The following is an 18,272-nucleotide window of genomic DNA, read 5'->3' on the forward strand; positions in this document are numbered from 1 at the left end:
GCTGCGATAGCCCGCAGGCAGGATGGCCATCCCTGAGCTACGGTGTCCAGTTGTTTTGAGAGGTATGCTACAGGGCGCTGCCAAGACCCAGAGTATTGTGTCAGGACTCTTACTGCTATTCCTTGTTTTTCACTGGCATACAAATAGAAGACCTTTTTGGCTATCTGGCAAGCCTAGCGCAAGAGTCTGCATTAGGGAGACCTTAATGTCCTAATGCTCTGTTTTGCTGTTCTCCCCATTGGAAGGGTTCCTTTTCTCCCCCCTTTGTGGATTCATAGAGGGGTCTGGCTTTTATGGCAAAGTCCGGTATCCAGATTCAGCAGAATCCTGCCACTCCCAGGAATTCACGTACTTGCCGTCTGGTAGTCAGGGTGGAAATCTGACAAACAGCTTCTTTCCTGCCTTCTCCCAATTGTCTCTGCCCTTGTGATACTCTGAATCCCAGGTACTTTACAGTCTCTTGTCAAAATTGCACCTTTCTCCGGGACACCTTATAACCTGCCTCCCACAGTAATTGTAACAGTTCATTAGTGACCGCTGGGTGCATGGTCATTACAGCCTGATTGACCGCTCTGAGGTCTTGAACAGGACAACAGTGAGCTGTTTCGGGTTTCTGCGCTGGAAGTAGAGGTGTATTCCAGGGAGACTGACAGGGTTTTAGAATTCCATAGTGTAGGAATTTGTTTAAGTACTTTTGTATTCCTACTAGGGCTTTTCGAGGGACTGGGTACTGTTTCAGGCTGACTGGAGTGGCTCCTGATTTTAATTCGATAAGGATTGGGGGAACATGTCTGGCTAATCCTGGTAGGTTGTCTTCTGCCCATAGTCCCGGGATGTCTTGCAGTATGCGGGCTTCAAAGGGATGGGGCAATTTTAGGATAGCCTATCCCTATCCGTCAGATTGGAAGTATATGTGTGCTCTGAGTTTAGCAAGTAAGTCTCTGCCCAGCGAGGGAATAGGGGAATCCGACATGTACAGGAACTGATGTTGGACTTGATGCCCCCCCCAAAAACTACAAAGTCTTTCTAATAGGAAGGGTCTTTTGCCTTTATACTTCTGCACTGCTTGGTTAATTCTGTGTCTTTCTTCAGTATTAAAAAGGGTCAATAAAAGTTGCTGGCAGTCCGACCAAGTGGGGTTATTGACCAGAGCAAATCTGTGATGGCTTGGGGCTTCTCAGAGTAGGCAGGGTTATGAATCTTCCAGTTCAGTAAATCTGTTGTGTTAAAAAGGGGTGTAAACTAGAGTCCGAGATCCCCCCACCGCTTGTTCTCTTAGGGGCATTTGCAGAGGTATGTTGAAAGACGGGCAAGGGTCCGGCTATTTGCATCAGGATTTCTCGGAGTGGAAGTGGACACTTGATTGGGGAGCCCATTGACTACTACTGAGTTCCCTATTTCTGTCCTGCCTATACCCAGAGTGTTAAGGTCAGGAGTATATTTACTGAGATTTGGCATTGACAAACTTGCTGAATCTGATGTAGGTGGACAACAACTTGAGTCCTCTTGTCCACTGGACGGGGCATTTGGACATGGCTCTGACCTATCTCTATCTGAGGTCTGTTCATCTACATACGGGGGAGGCTGATCTGTCTCTTCTGGTTGAGAATATATATGTTTTGTTTGTTTTGTCAGTGGCACTACTCTTGTCATAACCATAATTCTATACTGTTTCTCTTTTTTTTTTTTTTTTTTTTTTTTTGTGGCTTCTATCCACTGCAGGTCTTTATCTCCCATTTGTCCAAAGGATGCACAATCATCCAGACGGACGTTTTCTCCTAGCTGACTGACTCACTGACTGCCTGAGGATTTATCCGAAAGATGCACAATCATCTGGACGGATATTCATCCTGACTGGCTGGCTGAGGATTTATCCGGGAGATGCACAATCATCTGGACGGATATTCCTCCTGACTGGCTGGTTGAGGATTTATCCGAGAGATGCACAATCATCTGGACGGATATTCCTCCTGACTGGCTGGTTGAGGATTTATTCGAGGGATGCACAATCACCCGAACGAACAGTCCTCCTGGAAGGTGCGTCTTGGTCATGTTTCTGTGAGTCTGACATAATATTCTCAAATAATCAGTCAATGCTCTCTAAGTCAAGGGTTCCCTGTGGGGGCCACCGCGCTCCATAGCAGGGCCAATCTTTCTCACACAATGCTGTCAATTTCTCAGGACTAAGTTTTAAATTACAGTTCTTAGAAAATCCCTTCTTAAAGTATGGTTTGTAGGGGAGATTCAACACTATGTTTCCCACCCATTCTTATAACCTAACAAACACCAAGACAGACACAGAGGGTAGGGTAAATGATGAGAATTCAGTAAGGGGTCTGAATCCTCGACACAGGTAGGGACAATAGACAACGCTTCCCTCGGTCAGTGGCCTGGACGTGGTCTCCCAGCCAGAAAACGCACTTAAAAGAGGACACGGTCACTTCACCACAAAGTGATGTCTCATACACACAGCAATCATACCAGACACTCCCACCCAAAAATTACTGACTGACTGAGAATTCGTCCGAAAGATGCACAATCATCTAAACGGAGGTCTCTTCTCGGAAGGTGATCAGGCTTCCCTTCTCTCGATCCGTCGAGAGGCCGACTGGCTGTCTGACAGTTATCCCAAAACCAAAAGTAAAAAGCTCTCACCTGTTCCCGTTGGAGCTCCAGCTATCTACTGCTCGGATTCCCAGGTCCTTTTGACGCTACGAAGGTCGTCCACAGCAGGCCACCAAATGGGACACAGCGCAGTCTCCTAGATAACAGTTCTAGAAGGCGCCTTTTGAGACTACGATATAACCCACAGGGCTGGCCTCTCGGACCATTCCTTGTAGGTCTGGTGGAAAACAGTGCCACCTGCCTCAACAGGTCACACCGATATTCCCCCCTTACGGCCAATGCACCAAATGAGGTAGCAGGTAAGGTAGGTAGGATATTGGTAATGACTGCTGCTGGACAATGAACTTCTGGTATGCGAGATTTTTATTCCATTCTTCGCTAGCAAGAATGGACACTCCTGGCCCGACTCGTGTCTATCACGCCAAGAAGTGCCCATACAAATTCAGTTGTACATATAACTTCCATTACATTACGTCACAAGCGTACAGACAATACATTTCCGTTATAAGACATTTTTTTAACCTCTTATCCTTTGTAAGCAGTTAACCTACTCTTATGGTTGCAAAGCAGTTAGCAAAGCAAATTCCTTTTGTACTCTTGCAGTTTGCAGATTCTTGCCTTTGCGGTTTCCTTATCTTACTTACTAATCAGCTTGACATTTGCTAACTTATAGGAAAGTGTACGTCAGTGTGCTAAACCCAAGTGTCTGTGTTAAGGGGGGGTGAAAGGGTGAATTCAGTGTCTTTAACCACAGCCTGTAACATATTTTACAGACCTCATAAACTGTTCTTAGCATAATATATACAAGAATGGCTTCTTAGCTGAAATTCTAAATCAGCCTTACTGCACACATAACCATGGCCATATAAACTGACCCCCGTTCCTACTTCAAGAGGGGCAGAGACAGTTCTTTAGGGTTGAGAGGCAGAGCAATGGACTGAACAAACAAAAGCAGCTCCTTCAGGGGGTATCGCTACACACATGTTTCTATTCCAAATCAATTCTAAAAGTTTTCAAATCAATTTTGAATAGTTTTTGAATTCAAAAGGTTTTCAAATAGTTTTAGAATAGAACAGAAAAAAAAGAATAGAATAGAAAAGAATATACCAGAAAAGAAATTGGATTTTTATAACAGCTTACTTGTAAAATCCTTTTCTTTGAAGTACATCACGGGACACAGAGCCACAGTAATTACTATGTGGGTTATAGGCCACCTTCAGGTGATGAAGGCACCCCAAACAGGAAGTTGCCTCCCTATATAACCCCTCTCACTACTGGGAGTACCTCAGTTTTTGTAGCAAAGCAATACACGTGTATACCAGAAAAAGGGGGGGGACCTCTGTGTCCCGTGATGTATTTTAAAGAAAATGATTTTACAGGTAAGCTGTTATAAAAATCCTATTTTCTTAATTGTACATCATGGGACACAGAGCCATAGTAATTACTATGTGGGATGTCCTAGAGCAATGCCAACTGAGGAGAGGGAGACACAAAAGCAGGGCAACATGAGATCAGAGGGCTTATACTGCTGCCTGCAGCACACTGCGCCCAAAGGCGACATCTCATGTCTTTTTACATCCACCTGATAGAATCTGGTAAATGTATAGACTGAAGACCAAGTTGCGGCCTTGCAGATTTGAGCCATGGAGGCTTGGTGATGCACTGCCCCTGAAGCACTAACAGCCCTGGAGGAGTGCTCTTTGATTTGAGAGGGTGGAATCTACCTCTTTAAACCATAAGCTAGAATGATTACTTGTCGAATCCATTTAGAAATAGTAGATTTCGATGCTGCCTGTCCTCCTTTAGGACCTTCTGGCAACACAAACAAAACATCCATTTTTCGAAACTGAGCAGTCACCTTTAAGTAGACCTTGACTGCTCTCACCACATCAAGAGAATGTAGTGATTTTTCAAAAGGACCAAGGGAATATGTTGTATCGGCTCAAAAAGGCTGTTTTTGTAACGCCGACAGAACTAAATTCAAGTCCCAAGGGTTCAGAGGTGACCTAACCGGGGATTAAGCTGCGTTACCCCCTGAAAAAAAACCTACAAACCAAAGAATGCGAAGCAAGTGGTCATTGAAACAATACCGATAAGGCAGAGACCTGGCCTTTGAAAGTACTCAAGGCCAGCTTGATTTCTAACCCCATCTGCAGAAAGTCAAGGATTCTACGTATGACATACCTCCTGGGGTGCCAACCCCTGGATTCAACCCATATGCCTTCCAGACTCTATAATATGTGATTCTGGTAGGCCGGCTTCCTTGCATTAACCAAGGTAGATACCACTGAACTTGACAGCCCACGTCTTTTCGGAATGTGGGACTTAATAGCCAAACCATTTAAATTTAGTGTTTGTAAGGTAGGATGGAATACCGGACCTTGCGAGAAATCTTTGACATATTGACAGGAAGATATCGGGGTGAAGGAACCATTCTCTCCGGAACAACTGCTGGTGACTCAAGTAGTCCTCCTGCCAATTTTTTATTCCTAGAATGAAGACTGCCTATAGGCAAAGTACATTGTTTTCTGCCCAAGATAGGATATGATTCACCTCTCACTGGGCCGCACAACTTCTTGTGCCCCCTTGGTGATTGATATAGGCCATTGCTGTGGCATTGTCGGATTGGATCCTGACAGGACAATTCCATAAACTGAACGTTCAGGCCCTCAGGACCAAGTGCTCTGCCCGAATCTCTAGAATGTTAATGGGCAAGGTCATTTCTGATCTGGACCACTTCTCTTGGATAGTTGCCTCTTCCAGGACTGCTCCCCAACCCAAAAAAGGTTAGCATATGTTGTTACCATTTCCCAGGTAACTGTCGGAAGGATTTTTGGTTATTAACCATAAACTGAGGCTCCGGCACACCTTTGGAGAGAGACACATTGGGAAATCTAGAGCTTGAACCCTTACTGTTTTGCAGCAGTCTCGAATGAAACTGAGCATAAGGAACGGCCTCAAATGAAGCCACCATCTTTCCCAACAACCTCATGCAATGCTGAATAGAAGAATTCATCTTGCTTTGACCACCTGAATCAGTTCCTTTGTGGCGCTGATCTTTGCCTGGGGCAAGAATATCCTTTTCTGGGTCTATCTATGATCAGACCCAAGTATTTTAGCCTTCTTCATGGTTTTAAAGAAGATTTCCCTAGGTTGAGTATCCAACCTAGATATACCAGGTAGTTGAATGTGGTGACCATACTATGGTTTAAGCAGCTACCGACTGGTCTATCAAGAGCAGATTGTCTAGGTAAATTATAATCGTCATACCTTGGGCCCTTAATCTGGCTAGAGGAGGGGCCAGAACCTTTGTAAAAACACTCAAGGTGCAGTAGCTAGACCGAAAAGCAGAGCTACAAACTGAAAATGAAGATTTTCTACCTTGAAAGGTAGATATTACTGGTGAGCGGGGAACTCCAGTTTGTACCCTGGACCTATTGAGGAAGTCCCCCATCTGTCTCTACATTCCTCCTGCCAGACCCTTGAGAACTGCAGAAATATTCCCCCTACTCGAGTGAGCGGGGGGTGCCTCCTCATAAGGAGGCTTTAGTATTTTGTAGGTTTCCTCCCCCAAGACTTCTTTTGTCCCTGGGGTTGACCCTGAGGATTACCTCTTGAACTTTATGGCGGAGGCCGTCGTGACAGGAGGACAGGACAGGAGAAGGAGCTTGTTAAAATGAAATACGTTTACTCCTTTTCTTAAATGGCAAAGGGGTACTTTTTCCACTAGAGTTTCTTTGGATGTATTACCCAAATCATCCTCAAACAGCCTTTCACCGCAAAAGGAAGACTAGCCAGGAGCTTCTTGCATGGCGCTTTGCGAAGGGCGCGAAGCCTGAAGGATAGAATCTCTCATAGCAACCATTGCAAACATAAACCTGCTAGTAGCTTGCCAGATCCTGGGCCTGCTGAACAGGATAACCTTGAGCACCTGTTTAAACTGGTCTCTCAAGGATTGACCAATTACTGTCAGCGCAGGCTGAGACACTCAACCTGCCATAGAAGAAAGTTTTTTTTAATAGGAATTCCAACTTTTTATCCATTGGTTACCTAAGCATTTGAGCATTGTCTGCCGGACAAGTCAAACTTTTATTCACAGAGGATATAGCAGTGTCAATTGCTGGTATACCCCCACTTTTAGTGAATTTTTTCCTCCATAGGATAAAGTGTGAAAAACTTTTTAGGAGGGGAAAAAATACTTATCTGGGTGATCCCACTCAGATACAAAAAGCTTTTCCAGCAATGAATGGACAGGAAAGGCATGCACAGCTTGAGGAGGCTTTAGTGAACCCACTCAGTTAAGGGTACATAAAATGTGGAGCGGACCATTCAGTAAGAAATTGCACAATCAATCTTACAGATTGTGAAGCTGATCCCCCCCCTGCATTTGACTACTCAGAAGAGGAGTCATCAGCCTCACCATGGTTCATCTTCTCCCGCCCCCAGTTCCTCAGTTTGAGGGTCCTGGGTAATGGAAGAGAACCTGTCACATTTTGTCCCACACTGGGATGCGATTAAAGCCGCTAACCTTTTTTCCATTCCTATCATGGCTGAGGAAAAAGACAATTTTTAGTAATATAAACAGGGGCTATAGTGTTGAAAACAGTTACAAACATTTCATGGCCCCGATGCTCACTCTGACCAGCTACCCCCTCTCAAGGGGAGGATGCCATTGTAGAGATGAGTAGGCTTTCCAGAGCTTAAGGGAGACCCTTTTAGCCCTTTTTTGGGGGTGTTTCAACCCCCCCTTCTGACCTTAGCCCGATGCACAAAAGCAGAGGTACTACCAGAAGAAATTGCATCCACTGCTTGAGCAATAGTCCCAAATGTTGGTATTAAAGTAACACAGGCCCCTCTACTTCACTTACCACTACTGCGCCTCAGAAAAAATGTTTTAACAAAAATTACTCCCAAAAAATTAAATGTAAATCTGCCACTTTTAGGGGGCGTGGCTGTACGACGTTCTTCACCAGTGATGTATGATGCTTTCCAGCCCAACGAGGAAGTGGTGATTTGTTAGAGCAGCTAGGCATCGAGGAGTAGGTGAGAGCTGGTATCTGACGCCTGCATACCTCGGGTCCGCTGTGACCGCAACCCTTTACTGTGAGATCCAAGTGTTTAGTGTGCTGTGCTTTGGAGTTTTTTCTGCTTATTTTCGGTTTGCAAAATGTGAGCTTAATAGTTGAGGAGTGCAAGTGTTTATAATAAACTGGTTATGCTATTTTACACTATTGGAGCACTATTTTTATTTACATATGGGATGATTTCTGCACACACCGTTGGATTTTTGGTTTGCCGATTTAACCTTTCTCGTATGGTTATAAAAGCACTTTAGCCTTACACGCGAGTGTAGGCATTTGGAGTCGCTGAGTGTATTTCTTTAGGGAGTGGGATCACTCAGCACTCGGGTGTGGTGGAAGTTACTAAGAAGATACTACCATTCAAAGAACTTTTTATATACAGCTAGTTGGACTTTTTTTGAATTTCTCGTTCATTTAAATCACTTGTCACTTGGTGTTTTAATTGTTGATTTGAATATTATTATTATTATTATACAGGATTTATATAGCACCAACAGTTTACGCAGTGCTTTACAATATAAAAGGCAGACAATACAGTTATAATACAATAAAATACAAGAGAATTAAGAGGGCCCTGCTCAGAAGAGCTTACAATCTAATAGGGTGGGGCAAGTGGTACAAAAGGTTGTAACTGTGGGGAATGAGCTGTTGGAAGTGGTAGGAGATTAGTTGGAGACGTGATAGGCTTTCCTGAAGAGATGAGTTTTCAGGGATCACCTGAAGGTAGCAAGAGTAGGGGATAGCCGGATAGATGAAGGTAGCGAGTTCCAGAGGATGGGAGAGGCTCTGGAGAAATCCTGGAGACGAGCATGGGAGGAGGAGATGAGAGAGCTAGAAAGCAGGAGGTCTTGAGAAGAGCGGAGAGGTCGATTTGGGTGATATTTGGAGACAAGATTGGTGATGTAGCTCGGGGCAGAGTTGTGAATGGCTTTGTATGCTGTGGTTAGTATTTTGAATTTAATTCGCTGGGTGATTGGGACCAGTGTAGGGATTGGAGTAGAGGGTTGGCAGACACTGAGCGGTTGGTAAGATGGATAAGTCTGGCAGCAGCATTCATGATAGACTGAAGAGGGGGTAGCCTATGGAGAGGTAGGCCAATGAGAAGGGAGTTGCAATAGTCAAGGCGAGAGATAACAAGGGAGTGAATGAGGAGCTTGGTGGTTTCATTTGTTAAAAGGGGGCGGATTTTAGAGATGTTACGGAGGTGAATTCTACAAACTTTTGACAACGATTGGATTTGAGGCTGAAATGACAAGTCAGAGTCTAGGATTACGCCTAGTACCCCGGCATGAGGTGAGGGCCTGATGGTTGCATTGTTGATTTTGATGGAAAAGTCATGGAGGGGGGCACAGGCGGGGGGGAATACTAATTGCTCAGTTTTAGAGAAATTTAGTTTAAGGAAGTGGTGCGACATCCATGCTGATATGTCAGTTAGTAATGCGAGAGGAGACTGAAGGAGTGAGGTGAGGAGTAGACAGATAGATTTGGGTGTCATCAGCGTATAAGTGGTATTGGAAGCCGTGGGCGGTTATTAAGTAACCAAGGGAGGAGGTGTAGATAGAGAAGAGAAGGGGTCCAAGAACAGAGCCTTGGGGGACCCCCACAGAAAGGGGCAATGGAGAGGAGGAGACAGAGTTGTAGGTGACACTGAAGGAGCGCTGTGATAAATAGGCAGAGAACCAGGATAGAGCAGAATCTCGGAGGCCAAGGGAATGTAGTTTATCGAGAAGGAGCGGGTGGTCAACAGTATCAAAGGCCGCAGAGAGGTCAAGTAGTAGGAGTATGGAGTACTGGCTGTTGGTTTTAGCAGTTAGTAAATCGTTAGTGAGTTTTAGTAAGGCAGTTTCCGTGGAGTGTTGCGAGCGAAAGCCAGACTGTAAGGGGTCAAGAAGGTTATTTTCACTGAGGTAGGAGCTAAGACGGTTGTAGACTAAGCGTTCTAGAAGTTTAGAGGTGAATGGGAGCAATGAGATGGGTCTTAAGTTGTTCAGGTTGGTAGGGTCCAGTGAGGGCTTTTTAAGAATGGGAGTGATCTGCGCATATTTTAGAGGGGAGGGGAAGATGCCACTAGAGAGGGAGAGATTGAGATATGGGTGAGGGAGCATAGGATAGAAGAAGAGGGTGACCGTAGTAGTTGTGAGGGAACAGGATCCAAGGGACAATTGGTTAGGTGGGCATCCGAGAAAAGTTTTGTAACCTCTTCTGTAGTAGCCAATTCAAAAGAGGAGAGTGTTGAATGTGCTGCTAGGCAAGGTATGTTGGGTAGGGAAGATGTACACACAGTGGAGATGTCCTCACGAATTGCATCGATCTTGTCTTTGAAGTGATTGGCAATCTCTTGGGCAGCGAGTGAGTTAGTGGGTAGAGGGGGTGGGGGACGAAGCAGAGAGTTAAAGGTTGAGAAGAGCTGACGGGGACTGGATGACAAGGAATTAATAAGAGAGGCAAAGTAGGCTTGTTTGGCAGCATGGAGGCATGAATTGTATTTTAGAAGGGCAGATTTATATAGGGTAAAGTCTTGCAGGCATTTGGTTTTACGCCACAGTCGTTCAAGAGCACGGCAATGTCTCTTGAGATTTCTAGTGTTGTCAGTTTGCCATGGTTGTAACGGTCGGGGCCTGATTCTGCGTGTGATTAGAGGAGCAAGTGCATCTAGTGATGATGAGAGTGAACTGTTGTAGACAGAGGTGGCCAAGTCAAGACAGGACAGGGGAGAGATTATGTCATATAGGTGGTCAGTAGCAGAATAGAGAAGAGAAGGGTTAAAGTGGCGAAGGTTTCTACAAGTAATTGTTTGCTGCTTGGAGGGATGGGTGGTTGGAGGCAAGGATACAGTGAAAGTAAGCAGGTTGTGATCAGAGAGAGGAAAGGGGGTGTTGGTGAGGTTGCCAGGGTTGCAGAGATGGGAGAATACACGGTCAAGGGTATTACCATTGGAGTGAGTGGAAGTATGTGTCCATTGGGTTAGGTCAAAAGATGAGGTTAAGTCGAAGTTTAGCTGTAGTTGGGCTGTTAACATTGACAGGAATGTTGAAGTCACCAAGAATAATGGTGGGTATTTCAGAGGAGAGAAAGTAGGGTAGCCAGGCAGCAAAGTCATCAAGAAAGCGCGATACCGGTCCTGGAGGCAGATAAATTGCTGCAATCCTCAGAGAAATGGGGGAAAACAGATGAATACAGTGCATCTTGAAAGAAGAGAGGGATAGAGAGGGAGGGATAGGAAGGACTTGGAAGGTGCTTTGTGGGGATAGAAGGAAGCCAACTCCACCTCCTTTCTGTCTGTTGAGTCTGGGGGATTGAGTTCAATAGAGACCACCATGGGAGAGGGCAGTAGGAGAAGCAGAGTCAAAATTTTGAAGCCAGGTTTCTGTTATGGCGAGTATGTTAAAGCCATGAGAGATGAAGAGGTCATGTACAGATGTTAGCTTGTTACAGATGGAGCGGGCGTTCCAAAGGGCGCATGAGATTGGTGGGCTGCTTTGAGGAAGCAGGGGGATAGAAATTAAACTGAGTGGTTGCCAGAGGGGGAGGGGTATTAGATATGTGGCTTGCATTTGGAAAGTGGCGAACCAGGATTAGGAGAAATGTCACCTGAGACTAGGAGAAGGAGGAGGGCGAGGAAGGCAAGGTGGGAGTGGGGTGTGCATGAGCGCACGTGTCTAGTGGCCCTGGTGTTTATGTCAGCATGTGGGTGCAGCAAATGCAGGGGATGATAGGTGCCATAGTAGGGAGAGGGTAGGAGTGAGGGTGATATGCGCATGCTGCAGGGAAGAGGAGGGGTAGAGTAAAGATAATTTGAGGATAGAAGACACCAATGTGAGAAGGAAGAGAATAAGGAGCATGTTAGTGGATAGAGAGTGGGAAACTAACTTAATCTAAAATAAATGTCAAAAGATGGTTTGCTTGTCATCTTGCAGAGTGGAGCAGAGTTCTTGTTGTTCATTCAGCTTTAGTTATCCTGCTTTCGTTAAACTGTGTCGGTGAAACTGCGCATCACTCGTGACAGAGCCACTCAGGACAGAGCCATGATGTCTGCGCCTTGCCCTTGTCTGCGCCACCCCATAAGCTGCCATAAATTTATAGGGAGACTAAGCAGGGATGCATTTCTCAGTTGGTCATTATTGGGTCTGATGTGAGACACCTGAATATGGGGAGGAGATGGCCAGTACCAGACCAGCATATTTATATCTACACTTATTTGCATTGTTGCCTTAAGGGTACATTTTTTTAGGATAGCGCCACTGTTTTTTCACTGTTGTCTACATTAGTTTATATGCACATTACAAGTAAAAACACTATTTATATATTGAGCAATAGTCCAGCCACTGCCGCTGCTTTTAACGCTCAGCCTGATGCTATTAGTAAATGTGTCAGGGAATGCCTGTGTCAGCAACCTCTTACATGCCCTTTTTTCCTCTTGTGTCCCTCCGCCATCTGCAGCCATCAAAAATGGACCTTTTAAACATACTCGCACGCTGGACATTGGAGGACACCAACACTGCGCTAAGCCCCGCCCCTTCCATCACATTGCGTCCCCCTCTCTCTTTTCAAAAGAAGATTCTCCCGCGCGAGTGCGGGCCTCTGATCCAACGGGATCGGTGGGTGTGTGTGTGTGTGTGTGTGTGTGTGTGTGTGTGTGTGTGTGTGTGTGTGTGTGTGTGTGTGTGTGTGTGTGGGGGGGGGGGGGTGGTGAGGAGGAGACCTGTAACAAGCCGCCGTGCAGGGGCGGTGGAAAAACAGCGGTATCGCCGATCGTTTTTGGCTTCCCCCTATCCAGGAAGAGGGGGAGAGCTTTGTCCAGGTGGGGGTGTTTCGTGGATGAAAATCCCCCCCAATCTTACCGGAGGTCTGAGCTGCTCGCCGGAGGGAAGCCTGCTGCTTCTGTGACACAGCGTGATCTTTAAGGAAAGCATGACAAGGTACATGCTCTATACAGCCTCCAGTGGTGACTCTTAGGCATGAAAACATTTACTTTTGTAAAGGAGACATTTCATAAGAAAATGTAGAAATTCCATAGAAACCTCCACTTACCTTTCCAGCTGCAGGGTTTTCTGTGGTAAAAACCAACAGACCCAATCTTCACCTCTCATGGTGGGCTCTGTTACAAAACCTTCAGGAACAGGGGACCCTCAGGGAACCCACACTCCTGGACCCGTAAAGCACCCCATCAGTAAAAACTTTATGGCTGAAAACACCAAAGCTCTGGATCTCTGGGTCCAGCTCTCTAAAAAGAGAAGAGTTACGGGCTAAACCTCGTTTCTTCTGCCACAAGGCCCAGGTACCATTCATTTCGGCCTGAAAAGACACTTTGAATGGATCCAGCTGCATAGCTAGCCCCAGCAAGGATTGCTCCAGTGGAGCTCAGCACAGCACATCTTCACTCGTGACCAACACCTTAGACACTGGTGAAAAAATTGAGGTACTCCCAGTAGTAGGAGGGGTTATATAGGGAGGCAACTTCCTGTTTAGGGTGTGCCAGTGTCCATCACCTGAAGGTGGCCTATAACCCACATAGTAATTACTATGGCTCTGTGTCCCGTGATGTACAATTAATAAATATAATATAATAGAGTAAAACAGAACAAAATAGAAAATAAAATAAAAGAACAGAGTAGAAAGGAATAGAATAGAACAGAATAAAAAAAGAATAGCATAAAATAGATTATAACCATCTTCTGAAATTCGAATAGAAAAGAATAGAATTAATAATAGAATAGAAATAATATAACTATTTTCCATAATTCAAATAGAATCAATTTGAATTTTGAATAGAATAGAAAATAACACAATACTATAGAAAAAAAATAGAATAGAATGAATATAACCATCTTCCTATTCTAATCTATTATTTTCTATTCTATTCCAACTCAAATTGATTCTATTTGAATTTTGGGAAATGGTTATATTCTTTCTATTATAACCCATTCTATTGTTTTTTTTTAATTATACTCTTTTTTTTGTCTATTCTATCCTATTATTTTAAAGGACTAGGAACTTCACAAAATATGTAGTAATGTCCCTTGCTCTTTATTACAGTGCCAGCAGAGCCCAGACGTTTGCGGGTATAAATGATTAAGTAGCGCTGGAACCCTATACCACCTAGCCAGCAACTTATATCCCTGTTCTTGAAAACGGCTTGCTATGGAGGATTTGTCGGCCACTGAGAGTATCCTATTGATTCGCTGTCTAGTAAGTGAAATTTGTTAGTCCTCCTCCCATCGGCATATGTATAAGGGGATATAACCTTCTGGGGGCTCAATGATCTGTTTATACAAGAAAGACAACAGGTGTGGTACACATTCCCCCTCTGCACAGAAACGCTCAAAAAAAGTCAGTGGCCTAGCGTATAATCCCGCCTCTGGTATAGACTTTAAGTAATGTGACACTTGAAAGGCTGACCAGGGGCTCAAAGAAGGCTGTGTGAAGCCGGGTAGATCTTGTGTGGACATCCATCCCTGTGAGGTAACAAAGTGCATACACCTAGATATGCCTAAACCTGCCAACCCCCGTAGTTGTTTATTATCTACCCCAGGCAGGAAATCTAGGTTATGAATCACCGGAGTTAATGGAGATGGGTAGGAAGAAATGCCATTTATAGGGAACGCCGGAGTGAGAGCTGCAATTGTAGCCCCGATTGTGGGATGCGACTTCAATCCACAAAAGTGTTTATGGGCAACCCAAGGCAGAGCCGACAGAACAATCGGTAATACCTGTTTTTCGATTTGCACCCAAAGTTTAGTCTGCTGGGAAATACACCATGATACCACTCTTGACAAATGTACGGCTCGGTAATGTGAGATCAGATCAGGCAGCCAATTCACCCCATGGATTTAGGCAGAACTAGCATAGAATGACAGAGTCTGGTCGTCTTATTACTCCAAATAAATTTAGTCAACATTGTTCGGCACGAGAGGAAGAAGGCTTGAGGTAATTTAATCGGTATTTCTTGCAATAAGTATAAAATCTGGGGGAGCATTGTCATCTTAAATGCATTGCATCTCCCGAACCACGTGAGAGTAAGAGTTTGCCAAAACTGAAATGCATTTGAATTTTGGATAACAATGGACAGAAATTCATCTTGTATAATAGGGTAGTGTCCGGAGTCAATTTAACCCCCAGATATTTCATAAATGACTGAACCCAATTGAACAGATTGCCTTGTAACTTAGTGATACACTCCGTGTAGAGAAGAATGCTCATCACTTCACATTTAGCGTAATTTATCAAAAAAGTAGAGAGATACTCATACTGATCAAAATATTGGAGTAAAGATGGTAATGAAACCTCCGGGTTAGTAAGGAAGAACAAAAGGTAATCCGCATAAGCAGCGATCTTATGCTCCATGTTTGAAACCCGTAGTCCACTAATCATGGTGTCTGATCTCACTTTGCAGAGAAAAGGTTCTAGAGTTAGGGCGAACAACAATGGAGAGAGGGCAGCCCTGTCTCATTCCATTGGACAGAGGAAAATACTCTGATCGGGCTATGTTAACCAACACTGCCGCTGTAGGACCAGTATATAATGACTGTATCCTGGCCTACATTAGTTCCCCCAAACCAATGTGTCTAAGGGTGGATCGTAAGAATTGCCAATCCACCTGGTCGAAGGCCTTTGCAGCATCTGTTGATAAAAGCAGAAGGGGTCGGGCCTCCAAGCGGGCAAAGTGAATCAAATCTATCTCCTTTATAGTGTTGTCCCTGGCCTCTTTCTGAGGGATAAAGCCTGCCTGGTCTGCGTGTACAAGGAGGGAGATATGTGGTAGTAACCTATTCGCAAGAATCTTGGAAAATAAATAATTTTAGGCCGGCGTTTAAGAGGGCTATAGGCCGATAATTCCAGCACAGTGTATTGTCTTTTTCTGGCTTGGGGATCACTATAATGTGAGTCCTCAAGGTGCCGGCAGCTGAAGTAGAGTTGTACGTGTGCAAAAAATAAGGAGAGAGAGCTTTTTGGAAGGTTCTATAGTAAGTAAGATTTAACCCATCGGGATCGGGGGACTTCCCTGGTTTTGAAGATTCTAACGCCATGACCAGTTCTTTATTTGTTATTGGAGCTTCCATCTCCTCAATTACCTGTGGCGAGAGAGAGGGCATGCCAAAGAAAACAAAAAGGTGAAAATCTGGTCTACACGGATGGGACATTGCTGAGTTTGGGTGTTAAGATTATAAAGTCTCTTATAGAATTTTTGAAATTCCTGAGCGACAGCCACAGAATCTAACAATTTAAAGCCAGACTCAGCCATAATTTGAGAAATAAACTTTTTTTTGTTTGTGACCCTTTCAGTGCCCTAGCTAGGAGTACACCTGGTTTATTTCCACGCTCATAGACTGTTTATGTCAACGCAATTTCTCCCTCACTTCCGAGCAGTGGCGGAACTACCGCCATAGCGACCCATGCGGGCACTATGGGGCCCGCAGCCAAGTGGGGCCTGGTGAGTGGGGTTGCAAGGTGGTGTGGGCTGCACCGGGTGACACCTGCGGCACGCCAGAGGGGTGACACCCTTGGGTAGCGGCAGCCGCACCACTAACAATGCTCGCTGCCCTGATTAGCAGTGCCTCGCGCCTCCCCTCCTCTCTCCCTGCGCCTGCGCTCGAGGGACACACACCGGTGTGTGTATCTGGAGAGTGGAGACTGTCAGCGCGGTTCTGAGGTATGTAAGGGGGGGCGTCTGCACAGAGGGGTCTGCACCACTGAGGGGAAGTCTGTAATGCTGGGGGGTCTGCACTAGGGGGGTGTCTGTACTAAGGGGGGGTCTGCACTGAGGGGGTCTGTAATGCTGGGGGGTCTGCACTAGGGTGGTGTCTGTACTAAGGGGGTGTATGCACTGCTGGGGCATGTCTGTACTGAGGGGGGTCTGCACAGGGGGGGGGTGTCTGCACTAAGGGGGGGTCTGCACTGGGGGGGGTGTCTGTACTGAGGGGGGTGGTCTGCACTGGGGGGTGTATGTACTGCTGGGGGGGTCCTGCACTGAGGGGGGTGTTTGCACTGAGGGGGGTCTGTAATGCTGGGGGGTCTGCACTGGGGAGGGTGTCTGTACTTCTGGGGGGTCCTGCACTGAGGGAGGTGTTTGCACTGAGGGGGGGGGGGGTCTGTAATGCCGGGGTGTCTGCACTGCTGGGGGATGTCTGTAGTGAGGGGGGGTGTCTGCACTAAGGGGGTCTGTAATGTTGGGGTGTGTCTGTACTGAGGGGGTCTGTAATGTTGGGGTGTGTCTGTACTGAGGGGGGTGTCTGCACTGGGGGGTGTCTGTACTGCTGGGGGGGGGTCCTGCACTGAGGGGGGTGTCTGCACTGCTGGGGGGTGTCTGTACTGAGGGGGGGTTTGCACTGGGGGGTGTCCTGCACTGAGCCGGGGTCTGTACTAAGGGGGGTGTCTGCACTGCTGGGGTGTGTCTGTACTGAGGGGTGTCTGTACTGCTGGGGGGGTCTGCACTGAGGTAGGGGGTGTCTGTACAGTATACTGCATATTTTGATGTTTGAAATTAATATAAGCTGTTGCCTGGGGGGGGGGGGGGGGGGGCAAAAAAAATTTTGCTATGGGGCCCTGTGATTTCTAGTTACGCCTCTGCTTCCGAGTTTTCAATTTGATTGTACTGCTGTCGCAAAGAGAGTAATTCTTTCTGTGTCTGCGAAGCAGGTGTTTTTTTATGGGTAGCCTCAAGTTTATTAATCCTTAAGATTAGAGAAGCTGTTTCAGAGCGCCTTAATTTTTTTATCCTTGCACCGTGTTTAAGAAAGTTTCCTCTAATAAAGCATTTATGCGTCTCAGACAATATTGTCGGAGAGGTATTAGGTTGATCATTCAGGCTAAAAAAGGCTTCTAATCCCTGTGAAGCCTCAGACATGGTGATAGGGTCCTCTAGCAATGCATCATTAAGCCTCCAAGACAAGGTCTTCGTGGCCATTACATTCAGGTCTAACTCCATATGAACTGGTCAGAGTTCATATGGAAGAGCAGAATTGGTTCGATGGTGGTGGCTCGGACTCTGTCCAAGTCTTTATGTGTAAGGAAAAATAATCAATATCAATTCTAGAATATGTTGAGTGACGTGGGCGAGTCCCCCAGTGCGATGATGCGTGGCGCCGCACCGCTAGAAGGGCAGAATGATGCCACGCGACACCGTGCTGTCAACATTTTGTTTTGTTTCTTTTTTTCTATTTTGCTTCTACTTCCTCCCCTTTTCCTTCTTGGTTATCCTTGGTATATGGATATATTTGATATGTATGCTTTCATTTGATTTACTGACTCAATTTGTTTAACTACCAGCCGCCGCAGTTGTATTGTGGCAGGTTGGCTCCCCTGCGTGAACCGCCGTCATGGCACGGGGAAACAGACAGATTCCCTGTCTATCAGGGGAGTACAGAGAGATCTGCTGTTTCTAGTGATCAGGAACAGCAATATCTACCCTCCTCCAGGCAGTACACCCCCCCCCCCCCCCCCACAGTTAAAAACACCTCCCTAGGGAACACTTAACCCCTTGATTGCCCCCTAGTGTTAACCCCTTCCCTGCCAGTAACGTTTATACATTAATCAGTGGCTATTTTTAGCACTGATCGCTGTATAAAT

The 18,272-nt window shown here is 45.7% G+C and overlaps 1 protein-coding gene and 1 pseudogene across 1 annotated transcript in view; both read right to left on the minus strand.

The window, feature by feature from the left end:
• SLC9A3 (solute carrier family 9 member A3) overlaps nt 1-18,272 on the minus strand; it is a gene marked incomplete in the record, with an annotated part of 668,605 nt that overhangs the window by 557,333 nt on the left and 93,000 nt on the right.
• Nucleotides 1-18,272, minus strand: part of LOC141144760 (endogenous retrovirus group 3 member 1 Env polyprotein-like) — a 101,179-nt pseudogene that overhangs the window by 3,950 nt on the left and 78,957 nt on the right.

Source organism: Aquarana catesbeiana, linkage group LG05, assembly GCF_042186555.1.
Source record: "Aquarana catesbeiana isolate 2022-GZ linkage group LG05, ASM4218655v1, whole genome shotgun sequence".
In the NCBI taxonomy this organism is placed as follows: domain Eukaryota; kingdom Metazoa; phylum Chordata; class Amphibia; order Anura; family Ranidae; genus Aquarana; species Aquarana catesbeiana.